A 19,455-nucleotide genomic window follows, 5' to 3' on the forward strand; every position below is an offset into this window, starting at 1 on the left:
TAGATAGCTAGTGGGAAGCTGCCGCATAGCACAGGGAGATCACCTTTGTGCTTTGTGACCACCGAGAGGGGTGGGATAGGGAGTGTGTGAGGGAGGGAGACGCAAGAGGGAAGAGATATGGGAACATATGTATATGTATAACTGATTCACTTTGTTGTAAAGGAGGAACTAACACACTATTGTAAAACAGTTATACTCCAATAAAGATGTTGAAAAATAAATTTGACTCACTTATAAATACTTGGTTAATTAAACGACCATTCTCTGTGGGACTAGAAAACGTCTTAGGTGCTGATGGTAAATTGATGAACAATTTAAGAATAGCTTACCTCAGGGAGTACACTCATGGAGGAGGTGATATTAAGCAAACAGTTTCACAAAGATATTCTTAATTATGTAACAGTTTGTAAATACTTGCAAAGATTGGCTTAAAGACAATATGGAGATAAAATGTTTCTAATGTCAATATAATTCATCATAAAATACTGACTACAAAACAGTAACCGTTAAGATATGGGATAATTAGCCTTGAGATTATGGACAGGCTTCAAATGATCTAAGTCTCCAAAACTACATGCAAAATTTGGGAGTGTGTGAACAAGCAGTTTCCCCAGAGTAGGCTGATAGCTATCATTTACTGCCAAGCAGTCCTTTGACCTCCGAAGTTTATGCACAATACTCCACATGAATGATAAAATGCTATTTCAAACATCCTGCAGTTTCTAAATAGCCAGATGTTTTGAAGCATGAGGATACATATATGGATGACTGACTAAATTTCAGATTCATATGGATGTTTAGACAGCAAGTACTCTGTGTAAGAAATGCAAATTAGCTCATTAGTTTGAAGATAAAGCAATTAATGCTGGAATATGACCAAGCATTAAGATTCAAAGGGTGAAATGAGGATAAAAATCCTTTCTTGAAGGTTGATGGGCTTGCTTAAGATTTTGTAAGAGATGTAAGTCAAGAGAATAATAACTTCAGTAGGATTTAATTAAATACCCACTTTCTTCAAACTTTATGTTAAATCTTAAGGTAGGCACATAGATACTAACAAATTGATAAACATTATTTATAGCTATGGAAATTGTGTAATACACAATACTGAATTTTTAAGAATACAAAGCTGAAAAAAACCTTGAGGTTCCATTTAGTTCTGTTTCCCAACTCTACCCCCATTTTACCAGTGGGCAAACAGGGTATCTTCATTAATTTACTTATCCACAAATATTTATTGCTTGCCTGCTCTATACATGTCACTGTTCTAGGAGAGAGGGTAAAAGCAAAGAGAGGCAAAGTACTGATTCATGTTCCTTTCTAAATTTAGTAGCTGGAGATTCCTCCTTGACTACTTTTAAACATTATAACTTAGAAGTTCTGGTTTTTGAGAAGGGTGGCAGAGATTATCTTGTCTGCTCAGTGTACCTTCTTGATTGAATGTTTGGAAGACATTCCTTAAACCCCAAAGTCTCCCATTCCTTCTTCAAAGATCTAAATATATTTCCCCTAAATAAAATGTTATAATATTTCCACTTTTCACCCAAACCTAACCTTTAAATATTTTTGAATTAGTTTTTCTCTATAGTCATTTGATTTGTGTGTGTGTGTGTGTGTGTGTGTGTGTGTGTGTGTGTGTGTGTGTGTGGTTTGAGTTCTTCAGCTTATTATGGTTCAGCATGAATCACAGCTGGCAGGTGGTCACAAAAGCTGGTGCAACAAAGCTAATGGAGCTGGAAATTAGTACTTTATCAGAAGATCTGGCCTGTTAATCTTCCTCTGAAATTATTTATTTGCTCTGTATAAAAATCAGACTCTTCATTAGTTATATACATTTTTGAAAATATTTAATAATATTTTTATTGCTATTGAATTATGGTCTTTACTCAGGATGTAAAAACAAAGCAGAACAAAATGCACGTGGAACATTGACTTAGCAGGTTGGTTATGAGGGAGAAGCTCGGTTCTGTCACCTCATCACACTCCAGACGTAGGACTTTCTTTTCTGGAGTCTCAGGATTACTTTTTAGTGAAACTTCCCATGTAGCAATGAGTTAATCCTCATGATTAAACTTAAATATAAACTTCACAACTATAGAAAACTCTGAGAAAACTGAGTGATGTATTTTCTCTTTTTTACTGAGAAGGCCACTTGGTATCATCTTGTGGGTAATTTTCGAGGACAACAAGCAAGAAAGTGATTAGGGTACAGTGCCTAATACTGTAGTAATAGTCTTTGTTTCTTAATACCGAAGATCTAGTCCTTCAGCCCATTCAGGCAAAAAATAATAATTTCTCAATATTTTTCCACATAAAACAGATCAAGTAGTCTACATTATGGTCTATATCTGATTGAATACATTTTTATTCAATTATCTGAAGTGAACATATATTTAAAAGTTTTTTTCAAACAGAAACATAATCTAAGAAAATATTTTTATGTCTTAGATATTTTACTCAAATATTTTAATCATTTTGTTAATGCATTTATAGAAATTTTACTATAGTTATGTTTAATATCTTAAGAATAACTTAAATCCTAAATACCTGTTTATGTACCACTGAGAGTTCCAGAAATTCAGACATAAACTCATCAGGGAAACAGATGAGAGCTTACAGGTTGAGGAACACATTTTCTAAAAGATTTATAGTGAACAGTCTGGCTTCTAGGCTGCTGACTTTTTTTTACATTAAATCTTTTAAAATTCTGAGTGTGCAATAGGACTCAATTTGGTGGGGACAGAACTTGATTGGTGCTTTAATTATGAGTGACTTGAAAATACAATTTTTTAAAGTATAAAGATAATCCACATTTTGGTAAGTGACAATAGAAAGAGACATAAATTGCATTTTCTTGTCATTCTATTTTGCAAATCAAATATTTGCCACCCTGTAGTAAATTACAGCAGCATGTTATTCAGAATATATTATAGCCTTAATACAGAAAAAAACATGCAGATCTCTGTTATGGGGAAAAGCTTCTAAAGAAATATCAATATTGAGAACTCTTAGCTCTCTACATGAAATTCTAAGCTTATAAATCACCTTCTTCATATGGTATCCTTTATCTGTTTCACTTTTTCCTTAGATTCTATTTGGCTACCATATTCTAAAGAGAAAAACTCGTGTATTTTTCCAGTAACAAAATTAAAGCCTAAAAATAATATCTGTGGAGGGGTTTTGCAAATTGTAAATCATCAACCATATAAATGTTTTAGTTTTTAATTATTAACTGATAAGAGTAAACATGTATCAACAATCAAGAATTTTTCAGAGTAAAATGCTAACGCCTCTTTGAGGAAAAAAGACAAATACAGTAATATATGTAAGTTTGTATTGTGAACATGTTAAGTTATCGGTGTCTTACTCCTGTTTAGTTCCCAAGGGTTAAATGGAGGGAAAAAATAATAAGAGTTACAGAAAGTGTAATAAATAGACAGTTTTCTTTTTAAGGTCAGGGAGAAAATTAGCCATAATTTTGCCTTAGAGTGGAGGTGGTAAAATGCATTGTTATTTTAAAAGTTTAGTAGTTCCTCTTTTATATTCTTTATGATAGGGAATTAGAGACATACCATAAAAATGATACCAAATATCAACTAATAAAATTAAAATGTTCTTAACCTTTAAAGACTCATCTTTTACATCTGAGCAGTTCAATATTTGGGGGAGATTGTACAAATTGTAAAATATTTTTAAAATATTAGGTGGAATAACTCTGTCTCCTGATTCTTACATGACTCAGTGATTATATGTATATGTATGTGTGATATTTTAAAATTCCTGGAAATGAACCATTATGCATTGGGCCTAAGACATGGGAAAAGGATGGCTTGACATTTTATTACCTCTTGGAAATGGAATCTTTCTTCTCTACAACAGGAAAGATGAAAAAATTAAATTCTCTTTGGGTGCATGAGAAAAAAATTCAGGAAGAAGTACCATGATAAAAATAGTATTTCATTTCCAAATATTTGAAAATGAATGCTATCTAAATAATAATTGGCAGGATTTTTCCTAATATTCGTTAAAATGTTTATTATTTAGTTTCAGAGAATATTTAAGGTGCTTAGCATTGCCCCTGAATCTTCTGACTTGTCTTTTTTTGATGTATCCTATCAAAATGAAAAATGTTACTTTAAATAAGCCATGTTCATTTAAGTGTTTAACTTTTAATTTGGGAAAACTGCAGTTAAAGATATACAGATTTCTTTATTTTCATGAACAATTAACTCTGTTATTGGAAGAAGATTGAAATCTATATTACTGAAAAACCAAACACAAAAACGAGACCAAACAAAAACAGCAATAGAAACAAAATATAATAATTTTGTGTTCTTCTTTGGAGTTCCTTCTCCGAACTCCAAACAAGAAATTAATATTTTTTTAGATTTAAAAGGAAACAAAATATACAATATTCATATTGACTTTCCTTTAATTAGAAAGCTTAAATGATGACAGTTTCTTTAGTAGATTTGGAAAAATCATAAAACAGATTTGTATTATTATTGTTGTGTTACATATCTTTTGTTAAATTTTGTTGTCTAATAGGTTTACATCCGACAAAAATTAACTTATAATTGCAAAGCTGCCCATGATGTAACAATGGAACAAAATTATGAAGTGTTAGAACAAGCCTTGGGCAGAGCCAAATCACTGTGAAAAACCATCATTTATACCACTCAACTTCTAAAATGAATCTCAGAAATGAACCATTCTTTAACTCTGATAGATTCTTCCCCATCATGGTAATTGGAGAAGTATAAATAGCCTTCTGGTGATATCCTACATAGAGTTCAGGTCAGTGCCTTTTCTCAGAACCATGAATTTCTAGAGCATTGTAACTCCTCTCTGAACACTATAGACTACATTCTTGGCAGCTCTAACAATCTTTCGTATGATACAAATTTAAGATGCAGGTTTGCATAAATTTTTCAGAGATGACAGAAATAGCACATAATAGTACTCTAGACATAGAGTCAATAGTACTCTAGACATAATACAACAAATTTTGTTTTCTAGTTAAGGTAGACTCAGTTCTAGGAAGCTGAATGCATTACATGAGAAAGGTTGAAAAATTCCGTGTCTCTTATCCTAGGATATCTTGTTGGATCCTTCTGCTCAATGTTTAAAGGAATTACTATTTTAAATAGAAGATGCTGAGGATAAAAGTAAATATCAGATAAATAAGCAAGTAGTGAGTATGTAATCCTAACTGTGACATCACCAAATAGGCAAAGCAAAGGACAGTGGGACAATGAGTTTCCCATTTATTCATTCATTTATTCATTCACCAAGAAAGCCACTAGGGAAATGTTAACCTTATTAAGAACACTACATTGAAAGACTAGAATAAAAATGGCTAAATTTTATGTACTTAACAATGGATAACTTCAGGGAGGCTATGTAAGTTTCAATGGTTCTGTGAGGCAATATATTTTTTTTAATCCCTATATTGGTATTTCTACCTGGGTCATTTACAGTGATTTCAAATTTTCAAAAAAGTCAAAGCTTGGTCCTGAGTTGACTCAATATTATTCAGATTGTTCTCATGTGATAAAGCTAAGGCATTGCACTCAACTGCACACACCCGTTTAATATACGCATGAACACCATATAAACACACACACACATATACACACACTCAAACACTGGGTCATATTACAATCAATAAAAAGGAGTATCATTCTACCTAATTTGCAAATGTTATTCACTATACCTATAATCCACAATCTCCCTAAATGTAGAGCTATCTATATATATATAGGATGAGGCTTTAAGCATAAATAAGTAAATTTTAATTGTATTAAGTTTACATTTACTATCAGATTTATTATTGATACCATCTTTACCAGGTTTTCCATTGGCATGTATCAGTGGAGGTTTTTTGTTTGTTTGTTTCTTCCTCTCAGATTCTACAATTTACTTTTAACATTAAACATGTTTTCAGGAAAGTGGCTGTCTGCTGCCAGTTATTATGAATTTCTATAATAATAGCAAACCATTATAAGGTCTATGTAAGCTGATGTTCCATTTCTATTTGCTATTTATTAATAAGGCAGTGATATGCAGAAAAAAATATATCTTCAAGGGAAATTCAGTACATTGGGAAAAATAATTTTATATATTAAAACCAAACAAAAATCAACCTGATAACATAAAACTTTGTTCAAAAATTCATTTGCTTGAGTATAAAATTGATACAATGTTAAAACCTTAAATTCTTTGAGTTGCTCTTTTATTTCAAAATAAGCCCAAAGTCGTTATGCCCAACTTTTTAAGCTATTTCAAACCCACATATCCAATTAGTTAGAATATTTTCTGACTTCATATTTTGTTTTAAAATTAAGTTTTAAAAGCTGGGAGAGAAGGGATGTTCGTTTTTCTTTTTCATCCGATTTTTTTGTGTTAATTTCTTTCTTTCAGTGTGATCCACACAGATACTAAACTCAGAGGTCTGACAAGCAGTAAAGTTATAACTATGGTATTATGTATTTTTCATAGATGCATATTACTTAAAATAGCAAAAGTGTTTTCTTTGAGTACTAACTGTCCATTATTAATTATATATAAAATTATCATGTCAAAATGTCCTCTTGGAGTGACATCAACATCATGGCAACATAAGACTTCCCTCCTTCTTATCCCTGCTTTTAGCAACTAAAATTTGGCATCCATCTTGGATAAAAGAGTGTCTGTGGAAGTTGTGGAATCTAGCACCATATGCTAAGGGACCTCAGAGGAGTCTCACCCACCTGTGCATCAGGTAATATGCAGACAGACTTTAGTGTGGGCCGTGGAACCAGCAAGAGCCTGTGAACTGGTCTCAGCCCCTCTCTACCACAATGGGGATACATGGAGATCACTGACTTGGGAAGACACCCACAGACAAGAAAGTCTTTGTAGAATTCCAGGTTTCCTGAGGAGGCATTCCAGAACTTCATTGGAGCAAAAAAAAGAAAAAAAAAATCCCCCCAAAACAAACAGAGATTTTATACATTGGAAAGGGTAAGAGGAACTTTGCAAGCACTGCATCACCCCCAAGGTGACAGAATATGGGGCTGAACTAGCTGGCTGCCACCTCTTCCACAGGGGAAAGAGAGAGCACATGTCTCTAATTGCAGATGACATGATATTTATGTAGAAAACCCTATAGACTCCATCGAAAAACCACTAGAACTAATAAATTCAGTAGAGATGCAGGATACAATTCAATACACAAAATTAGTTACATTTCCATACAATAATAACAAACTGTCAGAAAGAAATTAAGAAAACAATTTGTTTATAATTGCATCAAAAAGAATAAATACCTGAGAATAAATTTAACTCAGGAAGTAAAGGAACTGTGCATTGAAAACTATAAGATATTGATGAAAGAAATTGAAGATGACACAAATAAATGGAAAGATTTTTCCATGCTCATGGATTGGAAGAATTAATACTGTTTAAATGTCCATTCAATGCAATTCTATGAAAACCCCATAGACACTTTTTTTTTTTTTTACAGAAATAGAGAAAACAATCCTAAAATTTATATGGAACCACAAAAGACCTTGAAAAGCCAAAGTCATCTTGAGAAAGAAGGACAAAGCTGGAGGCATCACAATCCCTGAGTTTAAAGTATATTACAAAGCTACTATAATCAAAACAGCATTGTATTGGCATAAAAGCAGAGACGTAGCTCAATGGAACAGAATACAGCCGAGAAATAAATTCATGCATATATGGTCAATTAATTTACAACAAAGGATGCAAGAATATATAATGGGGAAGGGATAGTCTCTTTAATAAGGAGCATTGGGAAGGTGGATAACCACAGAAAATGCAGAAAAATGAAACTAGACCACCTTCTCACACTCACAAAAATCAGATTGAAATGATTAAAAACTTGAAACTGCAAAACTCTTAGAAGAAAACAGGAAAAAACCTCTTTAACTATGGTCTTGACAATGACTTTTTGCATATGACACCAAAGGCACAAGCAACAAAAGAAAACATATCAAGTGAGACTGCATCAAATTTAAAAGCTTCTGCACAGCAAAAGAAGCCATCAACAAAATGATCAAGCAAGCTAAGGTATAAGAGAAAATATTTGAAAATGATATATATGATAAGGAGTCAATATCCCAAATATACAAAGGACTCATACAACTCAATAGCAAAGAAATCAACCCAATTTAAAATTGGGCCAAAAAACTGACTATACATTAATTCCAAAAAAGCCATTCAGGTGGACAAGAAGTACATGAAAAGCGTGTAGTCATCAGGGAAATGAAAATCAAAACCACAATAAGGTATCACCTCTGACTTATTAGAATGGCAATCATCAAGAAGACTTTTGTGGAAAAGAGGAAACCCTTATGTATTGTTGGTGGGACTGTAAATTGCTTTAGCCACTATGGAAAACAGTATGGAGATTTCTCAAAAAAGTAAAAATAGAAATACACTATGACCCAGTAATTCCACTTCTGAGTATACATCCAAAGGAAGTGAAAACAGGTTATCAATAAGATATTTGCACTCCCACATTTATGCATAAGTATTCACAATAACCAAGATATGGAAACAACCTAAGTGTCAGCCGATGAATGGAGAAAGAAGACATGGAGTATTATTCAGCCATAAAGAGAAGTAAATCCTGCCATTTGCAACAAAATGCATGGATCTTGAGGGCATTATGCTAAGTGAGATAGGTCAGACAGATACAGTTATGTATCTTTTATATATGAAATTTTAAAAAGCCAAATTCATTGTAAAAGAGAGTGGAATGCTGGTTACCAGGCGCTGGGGTATGGGGAATTGGGAAGATGTTATTTAAATGGTACAAACTTGCAGCTAGAAGATGAAAAAGTTCTGGGGATCTAATGATAACTTTGAGATTGTAGTCAACAATACTGTATTATATATTTCAACATTGCTAAGAGACTAGATCTTAAATGTTCTTACTACAAAAAAGAAATGGTAATTACATGATATAATAGAAGTGTTAGCTAACACTATGGTGATAATCATATTGTAATATATAAATATGTCAAATCAACATATTGTACACCTTAAACTTACACAATGTAAAATGCTTTTATATCTCTATAAAAAATTACATAAAATATAAAGCTCTCTTTTCTCAAAAAAGAAATCTACCTACTGGATGCAAGGATAGCAAATGATTTCATCCAAACTGAAATGTGGGCAGAAATTAAGTAGAAAACACTGGTAGGAAAATGAAATGCAAAAGCCACAATTACGTTTAGCCAGTAGTCCACTCCCACTAACTTCTCTCACGTCATCATTTTCCTCCGGAAATTCAGGGCTCACATAACAACAGTACACCTATGAATTATTAGAAAAGTGAGGTAAAAATGTGGGACAAAGACCAGCCTGGGAAAAGCTACAAAACTATAAAAAGTTGTTTCTGGTGTCCTCCCTTCCTCCTTCTCTAACACCTCAGTGTTTCTACTGTACATCCTCTTTCCTTGAAAACAAAACAAAACAAAAACAAAGCCTCATTTTTATAACTTCAATAGTTGGATAGCAGGTAGTGTCATTTTTGCCTCCTGTTATTGACAGTGTTAGAAATCTGTCTACTCTTTTAGATGAATAAAAAACATGTAATGCAAAATGTCTATTAACATTAACCTAGAACCAGCATTCGAGATTTAGATCTTTAATTGAAGTTTCTTTTCATTTTCAAGCTATTCTGTCAAATTTGGATGAGGCATTTTATTGTTGTAAATGCAAATGCTTGTTCTGTATGGTACATGAAAGGTCAAAGCAATTTATATCTGCTTCTTCAAAATATTTTACTTCAGAGAGATCCCTTGATTAATATTTTATTCAAATAGATTTATTTCATAAATTTTATTTTTTGGAACTTTGCCCCTTCAGGTTTACCTGGCTCTAAGAAATTACATTCTGTGACTTCTCCGGAAATAGCGAAATGTCAGGGGAGGGAGGTGGCTGTCAACGTGATCATAAAACCTGAAGAGTTTTGATATATCTCTGATAAGCATCCAGGCTTACCTGTGATTATCAGCTTTGAATTAAACACCTGATTTTTTACCAATCCTTAGCGCAAAACACACTGTATCATGCTTTTCTCTATTTAGGTATCTATTACATATTAGGTATGCTTTTAAATTTTAAAGAAGCAGTAAATAACTTGATTTTGAATGAGCGTACTTGATACAGTAAATTTTTAATAAAATGCAGAAATTTAAATACACACTTTTGATAGATTTACTATTTGTAAAATTCTAAGTAAATAGTTACAATGCTTCTGTTTCTTTGTGAAGTGATGTATGTTTGGACACAAAGTGCATTTATTGCTTAAGGAAATGAGTAATATAACCAGAAGAAGGAGTAAAAAATTAAATGGTCAGTGACACACTAAATTCCCAGTATAGTTGTATCACTATTCCTATTTTACAAATAAGTAAAATTGAGGCTCATGCAGGGTAAGTATTCTCAAAGGATAAAGTTTTCACTGAGTCAAAGTTTATTTACAATAATAATGATTTATTTTTTTTTGCGGTACGCGGGCCTCTCACTGTTGTGGTGTCTCCCGTTGCGGAGCACAGGCTCCAGACACGCAGGCTCAGCGGCCATGGCTCACGGGCCTAGCCGCTCCATGGCATGTGGAATCTTCCCAGACTGGGGCACGAACCCATGTCCCTTGCATTGGCAGGTGGACTCTCAACCACTGTGCCACCAGGGAAGCCCAATAATAATGATTATTAACACAATCATTATCAACATGAAATTGATGATGTTAGCTACTATTTATTGAGACATATTATATCTCAGGGAAAATACCAAGGGATTTATGCACATTATCTCATACTCCTCCAATGAAGCAAGAATGTAGGTATAATTATTTGTAGAGTGATTTTATAACCCACATTGTGTGACCAGTTGCATGCACTGTTTTGAATTGACTCAAGATTCCAAGGTCTTAATCATTAAAATAAGGTTCTAGGTATTTTACTGACAAACATGATACATAAAATGAGAAAGAGATACGTTTCTAAAAAGTGACCTCATCTTTGAAAATATACAATGGTTTCAAGATTAATAAGTGTATGAGAACTCTTTGACGAGTAGATGTTCTTCAGAATACAAAGATGATTAAAACAAAATGAGAATGAGATCAGGAAAACATTCAACTACAGTGTGACTTCAACTTTTGTGTGTGAAAAGGTGGCTAGGTAGCAGCTTTATAATCTTATTTTTTAAACTTAATTTCACACCTAAGACAACTATGCAGAATGCATAAAACACAAAAGGAACAATTTAAAACATTGGAAATCACCTAATCAGCCATGATATAGTGTGTCAAGATCTCAGAGTAAAAGCAAGTGCAATGAAATGAGCCATATTCTAAGACCCTGTTGTCTTATTTGTGGCATGGGAGACTGATAGAAAGCTAAATCTTAGAGCACATGGCTCTGTGATGTGATGGAATTATTACATCCTCTCTGTAGGAATATCCAGAGCCTGTGAAGCAATCACACACAATGACAGGCTTGGAATTTTGACTAGGAAGCAGCATCAAATAACATAAAACCAAATTGAAAAACAGTATAAACTGAATCATAATTGATACTGACAATGAAAGGTATGAAACATCATTATGATAATAACTATGATTAATATATTGAGAAAAGGAGACCAAAAATAATTTCCCCAGAGAACGTGAATACATTAGAAAAGAACATCCTAGAAGTGAAAAATAAATAACTAAGCTTAAGTATTATAGAGATGGGATTAAAGAGCAGAGTACATACAATGGAGAATTGGTAAAGTGGAAGTTATATCAGTACAAAATACCTGAATTAAAGCATAAATAGGGAAACATCTTTATAAATACAGAAAGATGTGTCAAACCATAATGGAGCATGATGGAAAAGTATAGTGTATATGTAATTTGTTATAAAAGAATAGACCTGAGCAGAGAATTTTCTAAAATTGTTGAAAGAGATCAATCTACACATTCAAAAGGCTTTATGAAGCCCAAGCTTGATAAGTACAACAAAAACCACACTAAATATAACCTAGAAAACTGCTGAAAATCAAAGATAAAAAATATTAATAACTGCCATATGAAAAAAATACACTTTCTTAGTAAAGAAACAGTTGAAACTAACTTTTGATTTCTCAAAAGAAACCATGTAAGCATGAAAACAAACAAAGACACCTTTTAGTGCTGAAATAAAATAATTGTCATCCTAGAATTCTGTAGACAGTGAAATTGTTTTTTTTTAATTTAGCAAATGGAAACTGACATTTTTCTGACAGAGGCCTGGACTAAAAGAAATGCTAAAGTAAAGCAAGGTAAATTATGTTAAATGAATTACACCAACACAAGAAGGAAGGAAAAGTAACAGAAAATATTGTCAGTAAATATTAAGGAATATACAATTTTAAAACCATAACTTTGAGATTAAAATATATGCATAATTAAAATTTATCAAGACAATAGAAAAATATGGTATGTGGTAAATAGAGGTTAAGTTGTGTGAAATCTTGCATTTTCTTAGAAGTAGTAAAAGTACATATTTAAGGTTGACTACAAGTAGGGTATCCATTCTAATCACTAAGGCAAGCACTGAGAAAACATTAATAAACATTAATAACAAGTTAAAAGTGAATGTCTCAACAAAATACTTAAGACAGTAAATAAGAAAGAACAAAACCAGAAGAGACACAAAGAAAAAAAAGAGTAGCTGGGCAGATAGAAGAAATTATATTAAATGTAAATAAATGTCAATCAAATAATTTTTTAAATGATGATCAAAAAATAAAAACAAAAAAAGCAAATGAAGCTTGAATTAGAATGCACAAGAGCCATTCTCCAAATAGAATACCAAAAAGTAGAAAGTCAAATATACCAAAAAGTAGAAACTATACATATACAAACGCACACACATAAACACACATGACTTAGACAAAAACACTAAATAAATGTGTGGCTTTATTAACATGCAAAAGTAAACTGTAAAGCAAGAAACAATACCACTGAAAGAGTGGCATGATTTTAGGTACTACAGGCAACAAGATTTGCATATAAACTGGATGAGAATGACATAAACAGAGAATCAAGGATGACTTCAAGGTGTTAGGTTAGAATAAATTAAAAAATGGAGTCTTCAACTAATGAGCAGCAATATGGATAGAGCAAGTTCTGGGGAAAGATCAGATCAGATCAGTTTGTGATGCCTGTTAAACAGACAGGAAGAGATATCGAGTAGGAATTTGGATATACACTTTGGATTTCAGAGAAAAGCCTAGGGTTTGAGGTATATATTTGGGAGTGATCAGCACCTACCTAATATTTAAAGTCACAAGGCTAGAGATCATCAAAAGGACAATTATAGATAGAAAAGAGAAGAGATGTAAGACCTGAGAGCTCTGGAATCCTCCAAGGTTAAAAGTTTAGAGATATTGCACATCAGTCCTATGGGCTTCGTGGATGTCTGGAAAAGATGGCTCGGGTTGTGGTTGACGCTCTTCAACAACTCAGTGCACAGCTGAGAAGTGACTGTCATCCTCCATGTAGCCTGGTAACAGAAGTCCTTACATTACCAGGTCCATTGTCTCATCTGAGAAATCCCTTGACCGTTAGTGTCCATATTAATAGCCTTCCCTATACAAGATGTTACTTCTACCAGTATACTCATCCCCTGATGATTATATACCTTTGAAAGCAGAGGTGTTTGTGACCATTGTCTTCAGGATGGCTACACAATGACCACAAAATGTCTCATCTGAGCAGTGAATTACACACACTAACAAAATCCTTTTAAACATTCCTATGGGTCAATGAGCAAAGAACCAACTAATCAACCAATGAACAAAAATATAAAAACAGAACAAAAGGTTAAGGACTGTCAGTGAGTGAGAATGTAGCTTTACGTATGTAACTGATGAGTTTGCTTCAGTGGAAATGGAAAAACCAAGCATGGAGTAATTTTCACACCAGAGTCTGAGTGCATTACTCTGCCACACAGTTATTCACCCTACTGACCCTGTAGATAAGTCTTTCACCCGTGTGTTCTATTGCTGATGATCAAAGATTTGAAATTAATTTTAGCAGCTATGTTTCTATTGTTAGTACCTTTAAGTCTGTCATAAATTCCTTTGATGACTTTCAGAATAACTTGCATAATCATAGTTCAACATACATAATTTTATGTATAATTATAATAATTTCTCTTCCATTAAGATGTCTTACAAACGAAGAACAGAAATCTAGTTTATGACGTGTAAATGAGTATGTTTTCTTGTCTTCCTTCACCAAATCCAACTGAAAGGATATAAAATAGAACTATTTACAGAGTATGATGCAAATCAGGAAATGTGTCATTAACGGAACAAAACAATGAGAAATTAATCTAAGACACAAAGCAGGTGAAATCAGATCAATATAAAAGTATAAAAATATTGGGCATCTTTCAAAGATATACAGGTGAAAATCAGGACAACAGAAAATCCAGATTCCACAGAAGAATTTTTGAATATCTATACTATCAGGTGCTAACAAATTGGGAAAAAGGAATGGAATATAGGTCTTCAGTACAATTATTAAATTATTCTGTCACAACTACTGTAGTTTCTAGTCCTCAGGGTCGTTGACCCCAGTATTTGTTCTAAGACTGAAGCCCGAGGAGAGATGACTGAAGATTTTGCCAGAGGAAACTGCCAGAGTGTGGGGTCTTGTTGGAGAAATGAAGCAGTTCCCCTAGGTGATGTTTGATCTCTTCAGCTAATGAACTCAAACCCAGGAAGCAAGCCTCGCATATATTCAAAAGGAAATATAGATACTTCCTGGCCTCATACTCATCTCTTATTCCTTCTTTACAGTAGCCAAGGAACTATAATCAGTGTACATATATACATAGCCATTCACCTGTTACTCCATAGAGAGTACATGTTTTTTTAAAGCCCAAGACATTCACAAAAAAGGAAATGTGTAATAATACAAAAAACAAAAAACCTCTAAAACTAAAAATACATATTAGAATGGCAACAAGAACCCATAATCGATTTATGTAATGGTTTTCATCTATAAAATTTCAAAGCTGAAATTATAGGCTGTTTGAACTAATTTATATTAAAAAATCTAGGGATGCTACTGGCCCAAAAGTGCCTTTATGCAAAATAAGAAAAGGTGCTCGTTCCTGAAAGCAATGTTTTTGACATTATTATATATCACATAATATATTACTTAACTTGGGAAGAGCAAAACTGAAGGGGTCTCCCCATTTCTGCAGTGTTAGGTGACCATGAACAGTGTCAGCCTGAAAAGGAAATAAGAGAAAGAGGACTATGGAAGGTGTCAGAGAGGCCCTGATTCTAGGATTCAATGGGTAACTTCCTGCTTAAATTCACCCAAAGAGCTATTCTTTAAGAATAAAAACAATAAAGAATATAAACTTTGAGAATCAGTGTCCTGAGCCCTGGTTGTGAACCTGGGGAAGTTACCTCTGTATAGCACACTCCTCTGTTTGATCAGTCTCTTCCCAGGGGAGCCAAGGGTGAGAATCCAGGGCTCTGAGAAATAAGTTGACTGGGAATGAAACCCCATGAGATACCCAGAAAGCCTAAGGACAAGATGTGTCTGTAGGAAGGTCTGTGTGCCCATCACCAGCTATTTGTGTTCTTGTGGGTTTATTTAGGAGGAAGCTTCCCTCTTCTCCAGGACTCTTCTGGGAAACCAAAGCTGTGTTTCCTCACACACTCTCATATAAGTTACCATCTGAGATGAGATGGTACATTACCCTGCAGATCATAACTTGTACAACCAAAGGTGCCCTGTCAGAACCCAGTGAATGGGATCAAAGCAATGTTGGAGGATCCAAAGCCCTAAATATATTTAATAAGAAGAAAACATTTCTAAAAATTAATGAATTCAACTTCCATCTAAAGTATAACCATTCAAAGAAAGTGAATAGGGAAATATAAGGTAAGTCCAGTAATCAGATGAAAAACAAATAAAAATCTGTAGATGATAAAAGAAAGACTCTGTTTAAGTCTATTAAAATGCAATATGATTAGGATGTATGCTAACAGGTTGAGGTGATTAAACATAACTACATTTTATACATCACATTAATGTTTATCAGTAAATTTGAAAAAAAATTGAATGATCAAGTAAATTTCAAAGAAAGAAAAATGCTAATGTTAAGTCATGGGGATTATTTAACTTGAATAGGCTTTATTTTTCTTTTAATTTGTATTGGAGTATAGTTGATTTACAATGTTGTGTTAGTTTCAGGTGTACAGCAAAGTGAATCAGTTATATGTATACATATATCCTCTCCCTCTTGGACCTCCCTCCCACCCCCACATCCCACCCATATAGGTCACCACAGAGCACTGAGCTGAGCTCCTTGAGTTACACAGCAGGTTCCCACCAGCTATCTGTTTTACACATGGTAGGGCACATACATCAATCCCAATCTCCCCAGTCATCCCAGCCCTCCTTCCCCACCCTGTGTCCACACGTTCATTCTCTACGTCTATGTCTCTATTCCTGCCCTTCAAATAGTTTCATCTTTATTATTTTTCTAGATTCCACATGTATGGGTTAATATAGGATATATTGTTTTTCTCTTTCTGGCTTACTTCACTCTGTATGACAGACTCTAGGTCCATCCATGTATCTACAAATGACCTGATTTCATTTCTTTTAATGGCTGAGTAATATTCCATGGTATATTTATGTACCACATCTTCTTTATCCATTCATCTGTTGATAGGTATTTAGGTTGCTTCCATGTCCTGGCTATTGTAAATAGTGCTGCAGTGAACATTGGGGTGCATGTGTCTTTTTCAGTTATGGTTTTCTCAGGGTATATTCCCAGTAGTGGGATTGCTGGGTCATGTGATAGTTCTATTTTTAGTGTTTTAAGGACCTCCATACTGTTCTCCATAATGGTTGTACCAATTTACATTCCCACCAACAGTGCAAGAAGGTTCCTTTTATTCCACACCCTCTCCAGCATTTATTGTTTGAGATTTGTTGATGTTGGCCATTCTGACCGGTGTGAGGTGATACCTTACTGTAGTTTTGATTTGCATTTCTCTAATAATTAGTGATATTGAGCATCTTTTCATGTGCCTGTTGGTCATCTATATGTCTTCTTTGGAGAAATGTCTATTTAGGTCTTCTGCCCATTTTTTTGTTTGGGTTGTTTGTTTTGATATTGAGCTGCATGAGCAGTTTGTATATTTTGGAGATTAATCCCTTGTCAGTTGCTTCTTTTGCAAATATCTTCTCCCAATCTAAGAGTTGTCTTTTTGTTGTGTTTATGGTTTCCTTTGGTGTGCAAAAGCTTTTAAGTTTCATTAGGTCCCACTGGTTTATTTTTGTTTTTATTTTTATTACTCTAGGAGGTGGATCAAAGAGATATTGGTGCTAATTATGTCAGAGAGTGTTCTGCCTATGTTGTCATCTAAGAGTTTTATAGTGTCTGGTCTTACATTTAGGTCTTTAATGGATTTTGAGTTTATTTTTGTGTATGGTGTAAGAGAGTGTTCTAATTGCATTCTTTTACATGTAGCTGTCCTGTTTTCCCAGCACCACTTATTGAAGAGACTGTCTTCTCCACTGTATATTCTTACCTCTTTTGTCATAGATTACGTGACCATAGGCGTGTGGGTTTATCTCTGGGTTTTCTATCCTGTTCCTTTGATCTGTATTTCTGTTTTTGTGCCAGTACCATACTGTCTTGATTACTGTAACTTTGTAGTATAATCTGAAGTTGGGGAGCCTGATTCCTCCAGCTCCTTTTTTCTTTCTCAATGTTGCTTTGGCTATTCGAGCTCTTTTGTGTTTCCATACAAATTATAAAAATTTTTATTCTAATTCTGTGAAAAATGCCATTGGTAATTTGATAGGAATTGCACTGAATCTGTAGATTGCCTTGGGTAGTATACTCATTTTGACAATATTGATTGTTCCAGTCCAAGAACATGGTATAGCTCTCTATCTGTTTGTTTCATCTTTGATTTCTTTCAACAGTGTCTTATAATTTTCTGCATACAGGTCTTTTGCCTCCTTAGGTAGGTTTATTCCTAGGTATTTTATTCTTTTTGTTGCAATGGTAAATGGGAGTGTTTCCTTAATTTCTCTTTCTGATCTTTCATTGTTAGTGTAAAGGAATGCAAGTGATTTTGGTGCATTAATTTTGTATTCTGAAACTTTACCAAATTCATTGATTAGTTCTACTAGTTTTCTGGTGGCATCGTTAGGATTTTCTATATATAGTATCATGTCATCTGCAAACAGTGACAGTTTACTTCTTCTTTTCCAATTTGTATTCCTTTTATTTTTTTTCTCTGATTGCCGTGGCTAGAACTTCCAAAATTATGTTGAATAATAGTGGCGAGAGTGGACATCCTTGTCTTGTTCCTGATCTGAGAGGAAATGCTTTCAGGTTTTCACCACTGAGAATGATGTTTGCTGTGGCTTTGTCATATATGGCGTTTATTATGTTGAGGTAGGTTCCCTCTATGCCCACTTTCAGGAGAGTTTTTAACCTAAATGCATGTTGAATTTTGTCAAAACCTTTTTCTGCATCTATTGAGATGATCATATGGTTTTTATTCTTCAATTTGTTAATATGGTGTATCACATTGATTGATTTGCACATATTGAAGACTCCTTGCATCCCTGGGGTAAATCCCACTTACTCATGTTGTATGAGTATATTTGTATTTGTATCCATTCATCCAGCCCATGACTTTTGGTTGGAGTATTTAAACTATTTACAAACCCACAAGGCCTCTTCTGGCCATGTGGGTCCTGGGCCTGAGCCCCTGCCACACACCACCAAGTCCTCTTCCACTCAGGTGGGTCCTGGGCCTGAGCCCCTCCTCCCCAGGCCTCTTCCAGACATGTGTGTGCCAGGCCCAAGCCCCGCCTCAGTCAAAGCCACCTCTGGTGGCTCAGGTCCTGGCAGCCCAAGCTCCGCTCCCCTCCAAGGCCACCTCCAGCTGCGCTGGCCCCTGTAGGCACACCTGTGGAGGCCTGCACCCCATCTGGCCTGCAGGGGAATGTGTCCTCCATGCCAGCTTCAGGAACAGACGCTGGTAAGAGGAACACACACAGAGGTGGGACTGACACAGTGGGTCCAGAGACCTACCTAGAGATCTTGAAGGCCTACTGGAGAGGCAGGGGTAAGCTGTAGCTCAACATGGGATAAGGACACTGACAGGAGGCAACAGGGAATTTTTAAAATTTTTACATTGTTTTAATTTTTAATTTTCTTAATTTTTTCCCACTATCATGGTTCTTTTTTGTTTTGTTGCTGTTTTATTTTTATTGATGTTTTCTAATATATTTTTCATTTTTCTAATTTCATCTTCTTTTTTATTTTTTGTTATTGTTTGTTATTGTTCTGCTTTTTTCTGTTCGTTGCTTTTTTTTTTTTTTTTTTTTTTTTTTTTGCCATG

This window comes from Physeter macrocephalus, chromosome 4 (genome assembly GCF_002837175.3).
Source record: "Physeter macrocephalus isolate SW-GA chromosome 4, ASM283717v5, whole genome shotgun sequence".
NCBI classification, from domain to species: domain Eukaryota; kingdom Metazoa; phylum Chordata; class Mammalia; order Artiodactyla; family Physeteridae; genus Physeter; species Physeter macrocephalus.